The 19,662-nt window shown below is 35.4% G+C and overlaps 1 long non-coding RNA gene across 2 annotated transcripts in view; it reads right to left on the bottom strand.

Moving 5' to 3' along the window:
- Positions 1-3,480: 3,480 nt before the first annotated feature.
- Positions 3,481-19,662, bottom strand: part of LOC122227528 — a 56,999-nt gene continuing 40,817 nt past the window's right edge. For both annotated transcript variants that reach the window (XR_006206097.1, XR_006206098.1), the window contains exons 4-5: positions 11,423-11,548; positions 3,481-3,660 (exon numbers count right to left, since the gene is read on the bottom strand). This is a non-coding gene — a long non-coding RNA (uncharacterized LOC122227528). The remainder of the gene's footprint in view (positions 3,661-11,422; positions 11,549-19,662) is intronic.

Here is a 19,662-nt window from a genome sequence, read left to right as displayed (position 1 = left end):
CACTTCTCAAAGGACCTCTAAGGAATTGTACATCCAGTTAAGAACCACTACTCTGAGTCAGTCACATTACTTGTGCGTGATTTTGGCTACTATGGCCAAAGCATCATTCTAAACGATTACAACAACAAAGTTAAATCATTGTAAAAGAGCATCTCTGAACTGTTACACTCTTTCTTTTTTTTTCCCAAGTTCATCTTCTTTTTTTTTTATTTAATTTTTTTTTAAATTTACATCCAAGTTAATTCACATATAGTGCAACGATGGTTTCAGGAGTAGATTCTTTTATTCCTCTTACCCACTTAGCCCATCCCCCCTCCCACAACCCCTCCAGCAACCCTCTGTTCTCTATATTTAAGTGTCTGTTATGTTTTGTCCCCCTCCCAGTTTTTACATTATTTTTGCTTCCCTTCCCTTATGTTCATCTGTTTTATATCTTAAATTCCTCACATGAGTGAAATCATATGATATCTAATTTTCTCTAATTTTGCTTAGCGTCATACTTTCTAATTACATCCACATAGTTGCAAATGGCAAGATTTCATTCTTTTTGATTGCTGAGTATTACTCCATTATGTATACATACCACATCTTCTTTATCCATTCATCCGTCGATGGACATTTGGGCTCTTTCCATACTTTGGCTACTGTCAGTAGCATTGCTATAAACATTGGGGTGCATGTACCCCTTCGAAACAGCACACCTGTATCCCTTGGGTAAATACCTAGTAGTGTTATACTCTTTCTCATGCACATGCATAAAGGAGTGAAATGGATAGTTATGAACTGGTTGTCTACAAGTTTTAGAGCTTTATTCTTGTTGTTCTTTCCTTTTTTTTATGTCACATTATTCAACTACTCTCTTTTCTTTCAGCTGCCTCTTCAAATTATGACTGTTGTTTTAAGATAATATCAGAAGCTCCTAACACATAGGTCCTGTGGAAATTACTCTGAGTTTGCTTGTCCCAGAGATGGCTGATTTTAGACTTACGGAGTCTTCCAGAATATGCATTGGCACATTGGGTTTCTGCTCATAAATCTTGGCTCTCTACTTTCCCAGCTTTAATTAAATTGTCCCAGGAACATTTTTATTTCCCTGATGCACTCTAGCACAGTGAATTTATAGGTATTTAAGAAGTCCAGAAATATCATGGCTCAGAAATTATAGTAGTCCAGGTTATAAGTTCTATGAGGGCAGATAATGTGTTTGTTCTAGTTAGCACTTTGTCTCTTAGCACAGTGTTTAAAACCTAGCAGGGGTTCAATAATGATTGTTAAATAAATGAATTTAAAAATGAATTGTAGGGGCTCGTGACTGCCTCAGTTGGTACAACGTGCAGCTTTTGACCTCAGGGTCATGAGTTCAAGTACCATGGTGAGCACAGAGATTACTTAAATAAATAAACTTTAAAAAAAAAATGAATTGTAGGTAAGTTTTAAGAAAATAACTTGGTTTGAATTTACTCATCCTGATACTATTATTATGGCCACACTCTCATCGGAATCAAATTCTTTCACTTTTTACCATTATTATTGTTCAAACTGGTCAATATTCTATGGCCCTGTGTCATACATGATGGAACTTCTCATAACCCACAGCTCCTTAAATTAAATGGACCATCAAATTTGTATGGAAATTGCCTTTTAAAATTCTCCAAAATTATTTTTATTATACTTAATTACCTGCTGCATATTTATCATGGAGATCAAACTACATAATAATCATGTTGTATTTTAAGCATATCTTTTTTACTATAATAATAGTAAATAATAATAATAGTAAATAATAAGTAAATAATAGTAAATAATAATAATAAGATTGTGCATTTGGAGAAGTTATTCTCCAACCACTGAAAGAAAAAAAAATAAAAAGGGAACATTTATACACATAAAGATGAAAATTGTAAGCCAAGTATTCAAAAATTATTTCCTTCATTTATATAATTTTTATATGAAAACCAGAGAGAAAACACTTAAGAGTCTATAAAACATTCATTGCATCTTTAAATTAGCATGCGTTTGTAAGGTTTACCTTTCATTGCAGTGATATGTCAGTGTGGCATGATGTGGTATACGGCAGCAGCAGAAATTATACTCCATGGCATGTAATTTGTTGGAAAGCAGAAAGATTTAGAATGACAAAAAAACTGGTTCTGAAACATGTACATACAACAGTAAAATTAAATGAATTAATCTTTTATTTATTAGAAAGAGCAATTCCTTAAAAATATGAAATATGCTTAGAAATGCAATATTTGAAATACTGTCCTGAAGGGTATGCACAAACAGGAACACGTCTTCGGTGAAACTCGCTTTTCCCCCAGTTCTGTTACTACATTTTATCTTTTTAAAGGGAAATCCCAATTTTGCAAGAAAAAAAAATAACTCAAATTAACTGCAAAGACCAGTTGAAAGTCCCACCTAGGAACAGACCCTAAATTAATTCTCTGAAAATCGTTAATGGAAGTGAAAATGAATTACAATTTCCAACATAAAAAATGCATAAAAATATTCCCATCAGAGGAAATAAAGTAAAACCAAAAATTGGTTCTGGTGTGGGGAGTCTCAGAATGGCATATGGAGCAGGAGACCAGAATGCCTAAAATGTTAGGGAGAAATAAGTATTTAACAATGAAAAAAATGTAGATGACGTGTATGACTTTTAGGTATTTGCAAGAATATTTTTCAAAGGTAACATGAGGAGGAAAATAATAGAGACGTCATTTTACCATTGTAGACCATGGCTACAACATAGCTCTGACCTTCATCAAACTCAAAATTACAACATAAAACATGTATTTGGATCTGTGCCCCGGTAGAAAGACTTTGAGAGACGCTAACCTTTGGTTGATACTGTCTAAAATTCTCCCATACCTGCTTTGTCACATTGCGAGTCATTTTCTCTTTCTTCGTGTTCTCTGAAAACATTTACATCCATTCTCCTTCCAAAATATATTCTCTCCTTACCTCTTAAAGTGTACTCTAAGCCAAAAGACCCTGTTCTATTATTAAAATAGAATAAATAGATACTGCTATGTCCACAGATGCTTCCAGTTTGTCATCACTTCCTTCAAGGATTGCAGACATATTTTCTATTAGTTGACAGTGTATTTTCTTATAGCACTTCTGGGTTAAGTTCCCACCTATGTGATCCGTTATTTCATGTATATATGGAAAACAAACTGAATCACTATGTCCTGAACAGAAAACAACAACAACAACAACAACACTGTGTCTACAGATGCTGCCATGTCCTAATATTCGATAAAATTCCTTCTTTACTTTTAAGTAATTTGGGGAAGATTTAAAATGTTGGCAACCAATCTGCAAACTGTATGTAAGTAGGAAGGTGACAAATATGCCCTTTCTCTAATTCTCCCCCGCTAAAAAACCCAGCTGTCTGGTCTTTCAACATGTCCGATAAAATAGTGGAATAAATGCAAAAGGAACTTTCTGGGTACAACATTTTTCTGCTACATTAGGAGAAGGTTTTATTTAACATTTTTATTTTCAACTTTAGAATCAAGTCACTTTTTGAAAAGATGGTTTGATGTAGAAAAACAAGGACAAGGCGGAACCACACTTGTTCAATGACCTTGAGATGGCTCCTCCTCTGGGTCCCAGCTGACATTTCCTTCATAATTGATGAAACTGATCATAAAGCTGGAGAGAGAATTAAATGAATTAACATTTGTAAAGAGCTTTGTATATTCAGTGTCTGTCATATAGTAAGGGCTATATAAACACTTACCGTCATGAAGATTCCAATAATGATTCTTCAACCCAGAGGTACATGATGCAATTTCAAAACTATTCTAACATGACAAATGTGAATTGACATATATTTATATATCTCTAGTGAAGCCTTTGTAAAAGATTTCTTGCCAAGATTGCATGACATGAGGCACATATGTGTACTTTTCCCCAATATAACAAATACAGACTATAATTTTCTTCTTTTGCTCTCTAGACTGAGCAATCTAAGGGCATATCTCTTCAACTTTATCAAATAGGGGTTACCATTGGGAGAGCCTTGATAGAGTGTATCTGTAAACATGGCCCCATCTAGCTGAGGGCAGAGTTCCAATGTTCAGAACTGATTTCCCCAGGGAGATCTTATTGGATATGAAGTTTCACTGAAATTCACACCCAATAGCAAAGTGCAAGGAGGGTCACCATTAACCACAAGTGTTCAATTCTTCAGGAGAGCTGTTTAACAGACAGCCATATTTAACCTGGATGCTCTTCCTGTATCCACCATTGATGCATATTAGTTCAAAATGGAAGCCAGGGAACTCTTGCATGTACTCTAATAACTGAAGGAATTTCATAATTCTCTGTGTTGTTTACTTACATAGACACAGCTGTGAAAAGATTGCTCATGGGAGTCAAGACAATTCCTGATCAATAAGATACATTTTAAAGTGTGCTTATTCCAATGTGGAGGAAAATAGAATAAATGTCATGTTGCTGCTCAGAAATCCAATTGTGAACAGAGTTAGAAATGAATTAGAAAGACCATTCTCCTCAATTATTTGGCAGAGTTTTTAAAAACTATTTCCTCACAAACAACAATTGTACTTAATAGAAAAAAAATATTTTGGAAAATTTTCTTTGTAATTGGTTTCTATTTTTTTTCTTTTTCCTTTGTTGGGAGAGGGAAGACTACATTTGTTTATCGAGTGCATCTGATGCTATGATCCATATATTACATACTTAGTTTTACTTAAGTCTTGTAACAAGTAAGTATTATATATTCTAACTTTACAGCTGAGGAAAGTGAAGGTTGGTAAGTAATGTCCCACAAAAGTAGCGCTATGGCAAAACAGGAATTTAAACCTGATTCTGTTCCACTTTAATTTTTATACTATTTACATTACACTGTGCAGATACTGTATCAGACATGACTATTTTGGCTAAATTATGGTCTTTTTCAACTGTTTGTTTTGAAGGTGTGGTAAATAAGGCTAGGCGTTTTTTTCAACTTCCCTCTAAACAGCTCAGCAACTATACTTTTGATTTTTTCTGCTTCTTCCATTTTGTTGAAGTATAACTTCTCTGCTTCATCTTCTGGATTTCTGGATATTATTGCTCAAACAAAGATACAGATTGAATCATTGGTACAAAAGATTTGTGTGACCACATCTGTGGCTACCAAGTGTCCATGATAGCATCAAGATAAATTCCATGGGGCTTTCAGGAAATCTACTATTATAACATTTCTTCCATACCTGTTCCAAGAAAGCTAAATTTGTATAGCCTTTGACAAATGTCAGCAAAATAACTAGGAAGCTATTAAGAACCACTTCAAGAATAATCAGTTCCTGTACCCAAACAGCTGCCTCTTATCAAAGGAGGGGCATCTCCACAAAAGTTGAGACTAAATATGCTTTCAAAATTTGCCAGTGCTTTCACCAATATCTCATTTTCACAGGTAGATCCCGAGATATACCCAAAGTAGAAGAAAAAGAAACGATTCAGTGCTCTTGTGATTAAATAGAGTTTTTGAGTAAATATTTGAATGCTGACATGATATTATTGGTTTGCAGAAGCTATCGGGTTTAAAAACCGTTAATGGAAAATGAGACGATATAAGACATTTTCCAAAATCCAACAAAACTAAACAATATTCGTGAAGTCTAGAGCTAAAGGCCAGCACAACATCTGCAGAACCATGAATCTCACTCATAAAGCAAGACTTGTCAGTTTTCACATTTCTGGATGAATGAAAAGTATAATTACTTTGGAAATAGGAGGGAGACTATCTCAGAGTATTGAAATTAATCTTGTCTTTAATTAATTAATTAAAATTAATCCTGTCTCTGAGTCTGTGAGGGCAGGGACCCTTTCTCATTAATCATTCTACCCCTAGTACCTACTGTTATGTATGAACGATGTGGGTGCTTAAAATATATTGGGAAAAGGAATTAGTGAAATAATAAATGGAGAACTTAGCTGTGGCCCCAGGCAGAAAACACCACATGCTTCCAACATAGGATAAGGAACGGTTGGAAACTGAGAAGGAAGTTCAGAAGACTACAAAATCAGTAGCTTTTTCCTCCCAATTTGCCTACTAAGATCTCTTATGACATACAAGCCCAAGTGGAAGTGTTAGTGAAAGCTTAGAGCTCATACCCTATGTCCCAACCCCAGAAAAGTTGTTTCTCTGCCAGATTTGGGTTCATGTCTCTGTCTCCTCCTATCGGCGACTCTCTCATCCTTCCTAATGTTACACTGAGTGCAGAACATATCCTGCAATGTCCCCTGCCCTAACAATCCTGTATTAACTTTTAAGAAGAAAAAACTTCACATTATAAAGGTCATACCAAGCAAAGAACATCAGTCATCTTAAGATCTCTCTCTTAAATATGCACTTAAATTCCTTAATCAATAAAGTCCAGTCACCAGTTGTTATTAGTAGTCTTATTCTGGGGGGGAGAGGGGGGTGAAGGGCTGTAAAATTGATGGGTTAAGTAATTCATCAACTCCTCCACATGAGTGCCCTGGGACTTTACCTCAATTATTCATTGTGTCCATTCACAATACGTTCTCAGGTAAGTGGAATTTGCTCACAATAACATAGTAAAATCCCAAATAGCTTTTTTTTCATATAAATTATGCAGCTACAACTGAAAGAAGTTGCAGGACATCCAGTATACAACTTAGTGACATGTGATTCCATTCTAACATTTTGTAGAGTAATATTTTTCATTCAGTTCAAAGTAATTTTACAATCCAATCCCTGCAGTGAAGGATCTTTTGTTCTGAAGATTCAAAAAATATATATTTTGATGATTCAAAACTGGGTAAAGAAGAGTTTATTGATCTTAATATCTTACTAATTAAAATGGATAAGATTAGCATACAAACAGTGTTACTATGAAGCAGAAAGCACAGAAATTATTAAATATGTTAAGGGTAAAGAAGGAAAAGCCTTATCTATCTTATCTATTAGAAATAGTTGTCAGCAGATTGGTAGATTTTGGAGAATGATGATTAGAGTTTCATGATTATCAGGTGATCAGACAGGCAGAAACACAGGGGAAAGGAGCCTAATTCCATCCTGGCACAAATCCTGAGTGTATACTTATACAGCAGCAAATAAAAGCGTTTGCTGCAATATAAACTACCTTTACAGTGCTAGCTATATGCCACGCACTATCCTAAGAACCTTACGCGTGTTATAAAATGTTCTTATTTTTATTGAGATATACTTGACAGTTACCGTCGTATAGTTTCAGGTGTAGAGCATAATGATTAAATATTTGTATGTGTTGCAAAATGCGCATCGTAATAACACCCATCACCATAAACGGTCTTAATTTTTTGTATGCAATGAGACTTTTAAGATCCACTCTCTTAGCCACTTTCAAATATACGACACAGTATTATTAACTATAAAATTTCATCTGTACAGCAGCAACATGAGGCTAAGGTGTTAAGACACTTTATTATTCCAATGACAGAGCTGGGTTGGACCTGGGCAGCCTTCCCCCATAAACCTTGCTCTTAATCACTGCACCATACTTCTCTCACTTCTTATAACCTCCTAATTGGGAGAGTGGCCTGCAAGCGATAGTCATTAACAAAAACCTCGATATCAGGAGGAACTGCTCTGGGCAGAAAAGAAGATGAATTCCTATTTCTATATTTCCAATTACAGATCTGTAATCTCATGGAGTTGGTTTTGAGAGTTGGAGAAAACTCCAGTTTGGGTTTGGAAATTAGCTTCACAGAGCTGAGATTAGAATGAGTAAGTTTACCACAGAAGGAAAAAATGTGAGAGAGAATAGGGTAGAGGACAGAGGCTTGAGGAAAGTCTTCACTTAGAAGAGAAAGAGGGCTCTGAGAAAGAACGGGCCTGTTGTGTCCAGGGAGCTGGTGGTGCCCTCCTGGTCAGGCTCTGCAGAGACCTGTCACTCAGAGTGGACCACATTCCCACCCATCTTATCCACACGGCTCGGCTTTGTGTCTGGCATGCAGAAGACTTTCAAAAATCTTTTCAAATTAAATTGGAAAGAACTAACATATTTTGTATGCATGCAATATGAGCCACAGGGTTTAATAACTGCACCTCATTGAATACCCATGGTGTCTTTTCTTCCTTCCTAGAAATGAAGAACTTCACACATTCAATAAATGGAGAAACTATGAGCCAACTTCAGATTTGCCTAATTTCAAATTGGTTTCTACTTCTAAACCATGCATCAGAGATGTCTACCCTTTGTTCATTGAATTGCTTTCAGTGTAGTTTAGTTTTTATTTTTGTGGGGATGATGGTTGGTGTTTAAAGAAATAAGAAGGCTTTCACATGAAATAATGAGCTGTCATTCTTACAGTCATGCTCATACTATCCTGAAACAAAGCAGAGAAAATTCAACATGAGGACTAGAGTTTGTATTTAAGCTAATTGTTACTGTGTCTAAACAAAAAGAAACAAGAACTTAGCAATATATGACATTGCTGAGACAGTTTTGTAATACCATGATGGTTGTCCTAGGCAAACGTCATCCATCTATCAAGAGATACAAAGAATCAAGACTTTCTCTCTCTCTCTCTCTCTCTCTCTCTCTCTCTGTTTCCCTCTCTCTCTCTCTCTCTCTCTCTCACACACACACACACACACACACACACATACACACACACACACAAACACACACACATTTTTTTTGTCTTGATAATTGGACACAAGTTCATTCTATTTCTAAGATTTTGTTGTGGTGGTAGTGTTTTATTTGTTTGTACATGAGGAATTTCTTCTTGTCATTAGGACTTCCAGATTTATTCTAGACAAAAAACTCCCGATTAGGACCTTGAGGAAATAGATTTACATCTTCCTTGAAGGGTTATCAGTGAACCCAAGAAGCATGTTAATTTAGGTGCATAAAACACCACGACCAAATAGATGAGCTATCTGTTCTGTCCCCCTGTTCTCTCCAGCTCCTGGGAGGAAAGGAGTGGGCCATGCATTTTCAGAGGAAGGGGTGGGGAAGTGGCATTTCCTCTTTCGTTAGATGAAAAAGGAAACCCATCCATTTAGGGTGTTTGAGTTTGATCTTGATCCTTCTGATCTAGAGTCATCATTTGTTTGTTAGATAGGAAAGAAATTTGTGCACTGACCCAAAGGAAAATATAACATCTGAATTATGACCTCACTCCCCCCACCAGCCGTCACATAAAAGAACCTTCTGAATTACTAACTATTCAAGTTGACAGGGAAAGTTTGAAAGGAAATGTGACATAATGTCATAATGTGAAAGATGGAAGGAAGAGACCAAAAAAAGTCACTTTATTTTCTATTAAGAGTTCTCATTCATAGGAGAAATTGAGGAAAGAATAACAATGCAAAGGGCAATATCAAAAGTATGCTCAATTCTCACTTTTATTCTAGCCATTCACCCTTTTGCTCTGTACCTCATCTCTCAAATTTTTTGTGGATTTCAACAAATTTGATGTGTTTTAGAAAGTCAGTGTAGAAAGGGGAGAGAAACTAGAATGGATGCTTCTTTTTTCAAAGTTATTTGGATGTTAATGCTTCATAATGAAAATAGTTGTATTCCTGGTTCAAATGTGAGATGGCTTTGATATCTCATCCTGATGTCTTCAACATTAGTGAGCCATTATAATTTACAGATAATGTTGACATTGTGTGATTTAACCACACTGAGGACATTATGTTATTTGTTATTTGTTTTTAAATAAGAATGTTATTTTCTACAGTGTGACCCTCTGTCTCTATGAACTAGCCAATCCATTCATGCAACATAATAAACATCAGTAGAATATAAAAGGTATCAGTAATGGTACATAATATGGTTGCAAAAGATGATATTGCATGTGACTGAGTTCGCTGAACTTGCTGCTTCATTCAAGCTTGGCTGACATGGCAGACTAAATGCTACTAAATGCTACAAAAGATCTTTTCTACAAAGCATCCAGCCCTCCAGCCGCATCATTCCAATATTCATGTGTAATTTTACATTTTAATTTTAAGAAACCGATTTGCCTTTATTAGCATTTTAGGTCTGTAAACAAAAATGACACAACTATTGTTGCAAGAACAGAAGGAAAACTAATGTGCATGTTCCTTTTGCCTGGAGATGTTACTTTTTATGCGATTTAAACAAACGTAAATTTTATCATTTTTTACGAAAGTACACTTTTTTTATGCATCACTATAATTTACATCATATAGAACATGAAAACAGTATTCTATTAGATTATATAAAATCAGAGCTGAGCGATTAAGTCTAAAGCCCTAAGTAGGAGTTCAATAAACATCTATTAGATTAGCTAAAATTTCTGAATTCTTATTTCTATTAATTAGCTATTTGAAGTTGGAAAGTTGTAGAAATATAATCAAATAGAGTCGAGCACAAAAAGAGAATAGGAATTATTGACTTCATAAAACTCTGAAGTCCTACAGTTTACCTTCAGGTATGGTTGTATTCAGGGACTCAAAACTCATCAGGACTCTTTTGTTTTTGTTTTTGCCCCACCCTACCTGTCCCCCACCATGGCCATGCTTTCTTTGCTCCATGTTACCTTCATCAGGTAGGTACTTTCTTTCTAGTGGCCCCGGAAGTTCCCAAATTCCATGCTGCTACTTAGTAAGCAAGGCAGTGGAAAATCCCTCTTTTCCAATAATTCTCAAAAAACATTACTGGTGGTACTTCAATGGCCAGGCATGAATCCTGTGGCTTCTCCTAGATTTCAGAAGTGAAGTCATCCTTCATAAAGACATGGACTAAGAGTGAAGGAGTGATGTCCCAAAGTAAAATATAAGCATTATTTACATAACATGTGTCTACTACATAATCTCACCTGAGATAAATCCAACATTTTAGTACATTTCAATAATGGAATTTTACCAGCATTGCAATCCTGCCAGGGGTGTCTCAACTATTTCTAATGGTCATTGGTGGTTTTGATGTCAATATTTTAGTCTTTTAGTAATTAATTGTATCCAATTTAAAGGAGTAGTTTATGTGGAGAAAGCATTAGTTATTATCATAACTTTCCCTGAAATTTAGGGCCACAAGTCACTATTTTGAGAACAAGTTTAACAGCATGATTTTAAGAATATTTATTTTATTGAAATGATAATTCCATTTGAAAAATGACTTTAATTTTCTAAGCAGCCTGATCAGATTGACCTAATAAATGAAATTGGTGCTAACAAAGTGATGACAAATGTGCTTGAGTTGTTTTTCCAGAACTAAGAGGAATTTTTTTATTATTGTGAATATAGTAACTTTTCCAGCCTCTTATGAGTGGTTTATACGTGTAAGACACCTGGCTGGCCATGGTTCAGTATGCAGTCTGTGATCACTGTACAGAAAAAAAAAAAGTTAACTGGCCTATATGGGGCTCAAGCCCCTGACCTCGGCCTCATTATGCATAGAACCGAATCAACTGTGCTTACCAGCCATAGACATGCAAGAGTGTTATTGAATGTCCCAGATTTCCTGACATAGGCTTCTTCCTTACCACAGGACAACACAGTTTGGTGATGACTCATCTAAGAAGCAGCCATGCACATCTCAGCTTCCTGAGGAAGGAACCAGAACAACAGGCCAAACAATCTTTAGAAGCTGATAAGGTTTAAGTCAGCACCTTCTTCATCAACATCTCCCAGACCCCTCCACTGACTCCTTTTCCTTGGCACACTGATGTATAACAGTTACATCATTTCTCAGGAAATGGAACCCATAGCCCAGTGATCTCTGTGGAATTATCATTATTGCTGGCATGTTCGTGATTGGAAGTCTGAGTTGTTTCTTTTAATTTTTTTTTCCGTTGGAGGATGATCAATCCAACTAGATGCATCTCTGGCTTCAAGTATATCAAGCCTTAAATCTCCATTACTAGATTTCAAGTTTACTTAAGGTGATTTGGACATATTCTTAATTTTTCACAGTTTCATACTGTAAAATGAGGTTTTAAACATGTAAGTACTTCATCATCACAGCTTTTGGTCTCCCCTTATATGAGAGATTGTTTCTAGCCCTTGACCTGTATGATTAAAAAGACATAGTTTGTATTTCATACATATGTTAAAATGCATTTTGTACAGTTTCAAAATACAGCAACTGACCACATGCACTTACAGTACTTGTTTTTATGTAGTTAAAATACTTGAAAAGGCTTTTTACCACAGCTTTTCCGATGCATGATGCCTATAATTATATTGACACCAGATCATGGCTTATTAAATGTCTTTCATAATAAGCATCATAATCAGAATTCATAGACTGAGCCTATCTTTTCAAAAGGAATATTTATTTTACAGTTTTTGATGCTAAAATTCCCTTTTTTATCTATTATTCTGTGGCAGTTATAGGGTTCAGGTTTTCCGGAGATTGGTCGGAGATGGTGCCATTAAGTGCCTGATTCAAACTGCAGATATTTGGATAAATAAAACTTCAGCTAATAGGGTTGATGTTATTAACTGTTATTTTAAGCTAAGCAGAAAGGAAGAAAGGAGTAGAGGAAGGAAAGAAGGGAGAAAGGAAGGAAGAAAGGGAGAGAGAGGGAAAAATAAAAAAAATTACTTGTAGATTTTTCATATACCTCTAATAGTATGATTATGTATGCTATTTAAATCTAACCCTAAAAAACAAAATTAGAAAATGAAAAGTTCAGAAACTGTAACTAATCTAAAACAACTTTGTTAAAGTCAATAGGATATGAAAACATAGCTTTATGCTCAGTAGATATCACATGAATATTTGCTCAGAAACTCAGATAAAGTGGCTGAGGCATTTCTAAAAGAGATTTCTTTCTTTTCTCTTTCAAGCCAAAATACACTAAAAGGAAAGCATGAGTCCATAAAAGAAAGAGAAGTAACCATTTTAATTTAAAACGATTTGTTGGCAAGTCACTTTCCTCATAGTGTTCGGAAGGACTCTTTATGTGAGTTCAGAAAGCTGTGAAAATATTGTATATTGTACAACTGGAAAGATTACAGACATCCTGAAAAATAACAAAGGTGAAATATAATGCTATTTCAATCACAAAAAGTTAAACATAAGAATTTACAATAATGTAACTTATATGATCAGTTATAAACATATAATTCTAGACACATATAAGAACAAGTATAAAATTCTGTAATTAAAACATCCATTAAAACACATATGGACTTAAGAGTCTCACTGAAATTCCACTATTAACTTTTAAAGGGTCTTAAAGCTGCCAGTTCAGCTGTTTAAATAATAGGAAGACTTGTAATAGGAACATATTAGGTCATTATATTAGAAAAGCCTACATTTTATACCTCTTTAATGTTAGTCTTTCTGGGATATTCCCTACATATTTTATTAGCAGCAAAACCCTGCCTGGGTATTCTTTCAGCTACAGAGAGTCTTTCTAGAACCCATGCGAATGTATTTGGTTGGGTGAGCAACATAAATGAAAACATTTTAAATACCCTTAAGTCTGGTAACCAAGTAGTATGCTTCTGATGGCAATTTTATCTCTCAATCAGAATTTCATAAGTAGTCATTACTGTACAGTGTCAGTGTTTAGGAACTCTCTTGGAAGGGAAAGGTTGGGTTGCAATGAATTTACAGAATAACAGATGAAACCTCTAAGTATTTGTGACTGTTGAAAAGTGGAATCCTAGGAGATTTATTTAAATTGTTTTAAAATCAGTTCCACTTGGAAAGTCACTTCTCAAAACTATCTCAGAAGTTACTGAAGTATAGATAATGAATTACCCATGGTAATCATGCCACATTATCTGTGGAGCCATAGGGGGAAAACAGATACTGGATACAACAGAGAGCACAAGGTAAATATGGATCAAGAGCCTCGCAACTGTCTACGCTTCATTTTGTTTACATTTACCTAACAAGTGTTCCACGTGGCTTCCATTTGCCTGCTGAATATCCCTGTTAACTTCAGCATTCATACCTTCAGTCTTATTCCTCTTGCTTCCATATCCTGTCCAAAAGATTCCCTGGCCCTTCCTTCGTCTCCCTGACTGTCTGCCTCCTTTCCCTTTTGCTTTTCTCCCTTTTTCCTTCTGGCTTTGTGCTGAAAGTGCTGTTAAACATCTGTTTTGTTTCTAAGGGTGACACTCTTTCTTTACGAACTTTCCTCATGGTAATCCCTTGAAAATTTGAAACGTTGAGTCCAGCTTTTGATCAATCAGTTAGCAGCAGTTTTCTCAAACACCCACGTATGTAGTCAACACAACATCAATCTTACCCTTTAAATACAGAGCCTCAAAGAAATGGAGTAAAAATCTCATATATTAAATTCTTCTTGGATTAAAGACTATGCTATACACTTCTACAAATTATTTTATTGAAAATTTGCAACAATCTACTTCATCCAACATCGACTGGGTCCACATTATGGGGAAGAAAGAATACCTAACCCGGAGGCAGAGGCATGGGTCCTGACCCTTCTCCATTGCTTACCAGCTGTTCAATCATGAGCACCTCATTCTACCTTGGTATTAAAATCAACTGGAGATAATAATGGCTAAAGTTCACAGATGGCAATAGATGTGAAAATTGTCTTTACATTTCAAAGTACTTATTCAAGTATCAGATATTATAATCTCTCGAGAAAGTGCCCAAAAGACTACCTTCAATTTTTCACATAATTAACTTTTTAAAGAGTAAATTAGAGCCCCTTAAAACTTTTCCCTATAACAAGGTCACTGTCACTTTTTCATGTATTCTTATGTAGGAGAAAAAGTGGTTGAGGTAGGGGTAGAAGGATTAGAATTACACATTATTAGGGTAGTCAATATTCTTAAGCTCCTTCCCTGCAATTTTTAAAGCTACAGAGAATCAAGCTCTTATTCTGTGCTCAGTTAAATGTTTTATATATGTCTGAAAGAGAAAAAGACAAATCCCTCTTGAGAATATAACTTTTCTAAAAAACCATGATGGACATGGCTTCAATATTCTGGGGGTGGGGAGAGAGAAGAAAAAGAAAAATCAAAGCTGAATTGCTCTGTTGGTAAAAACATTGGAAAATCAGGACCAGGGAAGGTGCTGAAAAGTGAGACTGAAAAAGAAGAGCCAGGAACCAAGTCAAGGCACATTCGTGACAAGTTGCTGGTTGGGGAAATGGCTGAGGAACATTTGAAAATGGTATTATTTTAGCATACTTTATTGAAACACCTGCAAACCTTTGAACCTTGGTAAATCCTGCCCCTTACAACCCCCCTCCCCGCCCCACACATGCACATAAACACACTCTAATGGTGGTAGTACTCCTGGGAGGGATTAAGAATCAAGACAGCATCAGGTATATGTTAATGTGGCATGGAAAAGGAGACTAGACAGCATGGGAACCAGAAGAAAGCAGACATGAAAGGTATACATGTGCACTTTACTAGGAGGCCTTAGAAACTGGATTTAAATCCAGTATCTTGGAATAATTAAGTGGTGTGATACTGGGAAACTACTTTTTCCTTTCTGAGACACTGATTCATTGGGAATAATTGAGGACGATAATATCCACCTTTAGGGATTGTTGTCTAGATTATATATGAAAAAATATCTATGTGACCAATAATAGGCTCTATGGATATACTCCATGGACTCTAGTCTCCTTAAATCTTTCCGAACTCTGAGTTAGATAAATATTAAACTCCACCCCTCCCTCTTTGATTTTCTCAGGTATCAATGAGGATATTTCCAGAAAAAAAAGTTAAGTACCCTGCTGCAGAGAAGCAGGTGGTAACTTTGATTCCATGGTATATAGACTCCTTCCGTGTGTAAGCTCTTCATGCCTATGTATGGTGTGGATTTCACTGTAACACTGAACTGGGTGGGACTAATGTGTTGAGTCTGGTGACAACACAGGAAGCAAATGCTAAATAACTCCATCTTCTTAGCAATACATAAGATTCTGCTTCTCATCTTATTTCAGGGTGGGAAGTCATCTGATACACTGGTTTACATTAAGGTGATATTGAATGATAGTTTAATGTGTAAACTTCTCTGAGGGATATGTGTATATTAACAATAATAGTAGAGAACATATACTGAGCACTGCCTGTGTTAACAGGCACTTTCTAAGAACTTTTTAAGTATTATATACAGAGTTTAACTTCACACAACCACATGGCAAAGCTACTTTTAATATCCCCATTTTGAAAATAAAAATAACTAAACTTAAAAAAATTTTTTTTAATGTTTTTATTTATTTTTGAGACAGAGAGAGACAGAGCATGAGCAGGGGAGGGGCAGACACAGAATCTGAAGCAGGCTCCAGGCTCTGAGCTGTCACCACAGAGCCCGATGCAGGACTCGAATTCACAGACTATGGGATCATGACCTGAGCTGAGGTCAGACGCCCAACCGACTGAGCCACCCAGGCGCCCCAAAATAACTAAACTTTAGCAGCTTAAAGAATTTACCTAAGTTATCATCATTAAATAATGGGACCAAGATCTAAACATAATTTTCTATATTCAATAAATATTAATTATCACTATTAACACATGTAGTTATTAATATTGATATTTTATATATTAATATTTAATATGTTTATTATTGATATTCATCTTGGATTTTATCATCTCATAGCATTACATCTCAAAGCAAATTAGATAACCCTCTCCTTTTCACATAAAAAAAGGGATTCTTACCCTACTGTTCTGGAAATATTTTCTAGCAATCTAATCTCACCCATCTACACATGACTTTGGACTGTTAATTAATATTTTTGAGCTCTAAACCTCTATATTATGTCACTTTCTTCTTGAATTCCCTCAAAGTTCTCTACTAGTTCATAGAACTTAGTCCATGTTTCTATGAGACCAGAGTGATTAGTCAGTCCATCCATCTTTATTTTGTACACAACATGTCAAAGTTTCTTCTACCTCTGTGCAACGCTATCCCCATATCCTTCATTACCTTGTCAACCTCCATTCACTTCCAGGGCCAAATTCAGTATAACTTTTACAGTGAAGAGTCCTGAGACCCGTGCCTCAGGCTAAGTTAACTCTACCCAATAGAACCTCTATTACATAGCCCACTTCCTTCTGTAACAATAGCATGGCATTTGTACTAATTTTCATAATTGTTTGCCCTGTATTTTCCCATAGATTGGGAATTGCATGAAAGTAAGAATATGTCTGCTTCACTTTGTTTTCTTGTTTCACCCCTTTTATCCTATTTCCTATCATACCATAAACTGTATTCAGGGCCTTCCAGATACTTGCTTATATTCATATAGGCACATCAAACTTAAAATGTCCAAGACTCAGCTTTTTCATCTCTCCCCAAAACCTTCTTGAGAATCTGGGCAATGACTGTCTATCTACTTATACTCAGTCATTCAGGGAATTATTCTACACTGCCCCCTTCTCTCCCTCTGCTTATCCACAGTCATCAGGTTATGCAGATTCTGCTTCTTAAACACTTTTCCTCCTCTCTATTTGCAAAACCCAACGCACTCAATCTGTCTTGAAGTATTTTCAGAACTTGTCTGGTCTTTTTGTCTCAAATCTGCCCCTCAAATAGATATTTTCCCCCCAAACACACAGCTGGTCAAATTAAGGTTCTGCCAAAAGCTTTTCAACGAACGATTTAACTGTCTTCAAAATATTGTCCTATATTTTTGTTGTCCTCCCCTATTCTCCACTTTCATCCTCCCCTTCAACCATGCTACACAAATATTCGTACAAATACCTTCCATTTCATGTGCCTTCCCCCCACCGGCCGCCCCGCACTTGGATTCCTTTCCTCCTTGGGGAACATAGCTAACTCTTATTTAAGAATCACCCGATAATTACTCTAGGAATCTTTTCTTCCTCATTCTTACCCTCTCACTCTGTTCTCTAGGGTTTGATATTTCCATAGTGTCCTATAATCAAATATAAAAGTTTCACATTGTATATTCATTGCTTATTAAACCTGAAATAAGAAATACCAAATTTGGTTAAAACAATTCCAAAATTCAAATTGGTTAAAAAGAATATATTTTTTATTGTTTCTGTTTTGTTTCACAGTAAATATTTCATTCCTATCCCAATTTCGACTTAAGAGAAAATCCAGACACCACAAGAACCCATAAGGTTTTTAGTTTTGTTTTAGTTTCATAATCCAACATTCATAATGAAACCTTTCTAATGCTATCATGAAGCCTATAGGAACTGTAAAAACTCTCATCTCCCTGGGGCTAGTATTCATTTGTTTGTTTTGGTTTTTGTTTTCTTTTTTTTATAGCTTTAAATAGTTGATTTTTGAGATAAAAACTTTAAAAGCTTCAAAAATGATTTGGGGTACTTCCTGTGTTTTAGCACTACAAAGACAATATTCCAACCAAAGTGTGTTTTTCTACATTAAGAGAATCTCAAAGGAATCTCCATAAATGTGAGCTGTGGTTTATGAGACACTAATCTTGATCCTTCAGACTTTCTCAGAAATTGTGGTGATTTTGAGGAATTGGTTTCCTTTTCTCTCCTGTCCACTTGCTTGTGTTTTATTTTTTTTTTTTTTAATTTATTTTTGAGAGAGCGCAATTGGAGGAGGAGAGGAGAGAGAAAGAGGATCCCGAGCAGGCTTCGCTCTGATAGAGAGCCCGACGGAGGGCTCCATGTCCCAAACTCACAAACTCAGAAACCATGAGATCACCACTTAGGCTGAAGATGTCATGCTCAACAGACTGAGCCACACAGGCACCCCACTTGCTTGTGTTTTAAAGAGAGGGAAAGAAAGGAAAGGAGGAAGAGAGGGAGTTAGATGCTTCCTTCCATCTGCATGATTTCCTATTTATCCTCTGCATTTTTGTTATTTATAAAGTTAAATGTTTGGAATATGAAAGGAAGATATGCGGGGTTTTGCTTTTTGTTTTGTTTTCAGCTCAACCTCTGAATCATTTAAATGTTTTCGACAGGATTATAGGTAAAATTTCTATTAAACCTATCAGTTTACTTTTTATATATAAGAGGTGATTAGATAAGCTTGAGTGTATATTAAATGTGGTTAAATAAAGAAAATTCACAGATATTATTATAAAATAAATATTTAAATTGACTATGGAATATATATATATTGAAATACATATATATTCTGTGAAATATTTCTTTATATGCACCATTCACAGAAACTTGACAAAATGGAAATCTATGAGGAGAATAAATTCTGAAAAAAAAAAGGACTTGAAAAAAAAATTTTTTTAATCTACCGCTATTAATTTGACTGAAGTATTCATCTGTCTTGTTCTCAGCTTTTTGCAGTAAGCAATAATATTATCTACTTTATATTTCTGTGTGAGACAAATAAAATGATATATATGAAGTTCTTGGCACAAACTCAGCACAAAGAAAACCCTCAATAAATGCTAAGTATTCTCCCTTCGACATTTTAAATCCTAAATGTTCTACATGTTTAATAGTTGTTTTATGTTTTTTGTCATGTAATATTTTAAATTATCAAAAAGGAAAATTTAACTCTTCAACTGAAGTCATGTGCTTATTTGGATACAATGTTTCAGATGCCCAGAACACATCTTTTAAGGCAATCCACCCACTATTTAACATGGCAGATGGTAACAGAGCATAAAATTACTGTCTTGTTTGTTAATATTATAGATATGTTATCTGGGGCACAGTGTGATACATGTGACCCACAGGAAGAGAAGGAGGTGCTCTGGTTCCCTAACAGATGCTATTTCTTGTGACCTTTGCAA

This window comes from Panthera leo, chromosome C1 (genome assembly GCF_018350215.1).
Source record: "Panthera leo isolate Ple1 chromosome C1, P.leo_Ple1_pat1.1, whole genome shotgun sequence".
In the NCBI taxonomy this organism is placed as follows: Eukaryota; Metazoa; Chordata; class Mammalia; order Carnivora; family Felidae; genus Panthera; species Panthera leo.
This window is presented reverse-complemented; position numbering and strand designations above follow the sequence as displayed.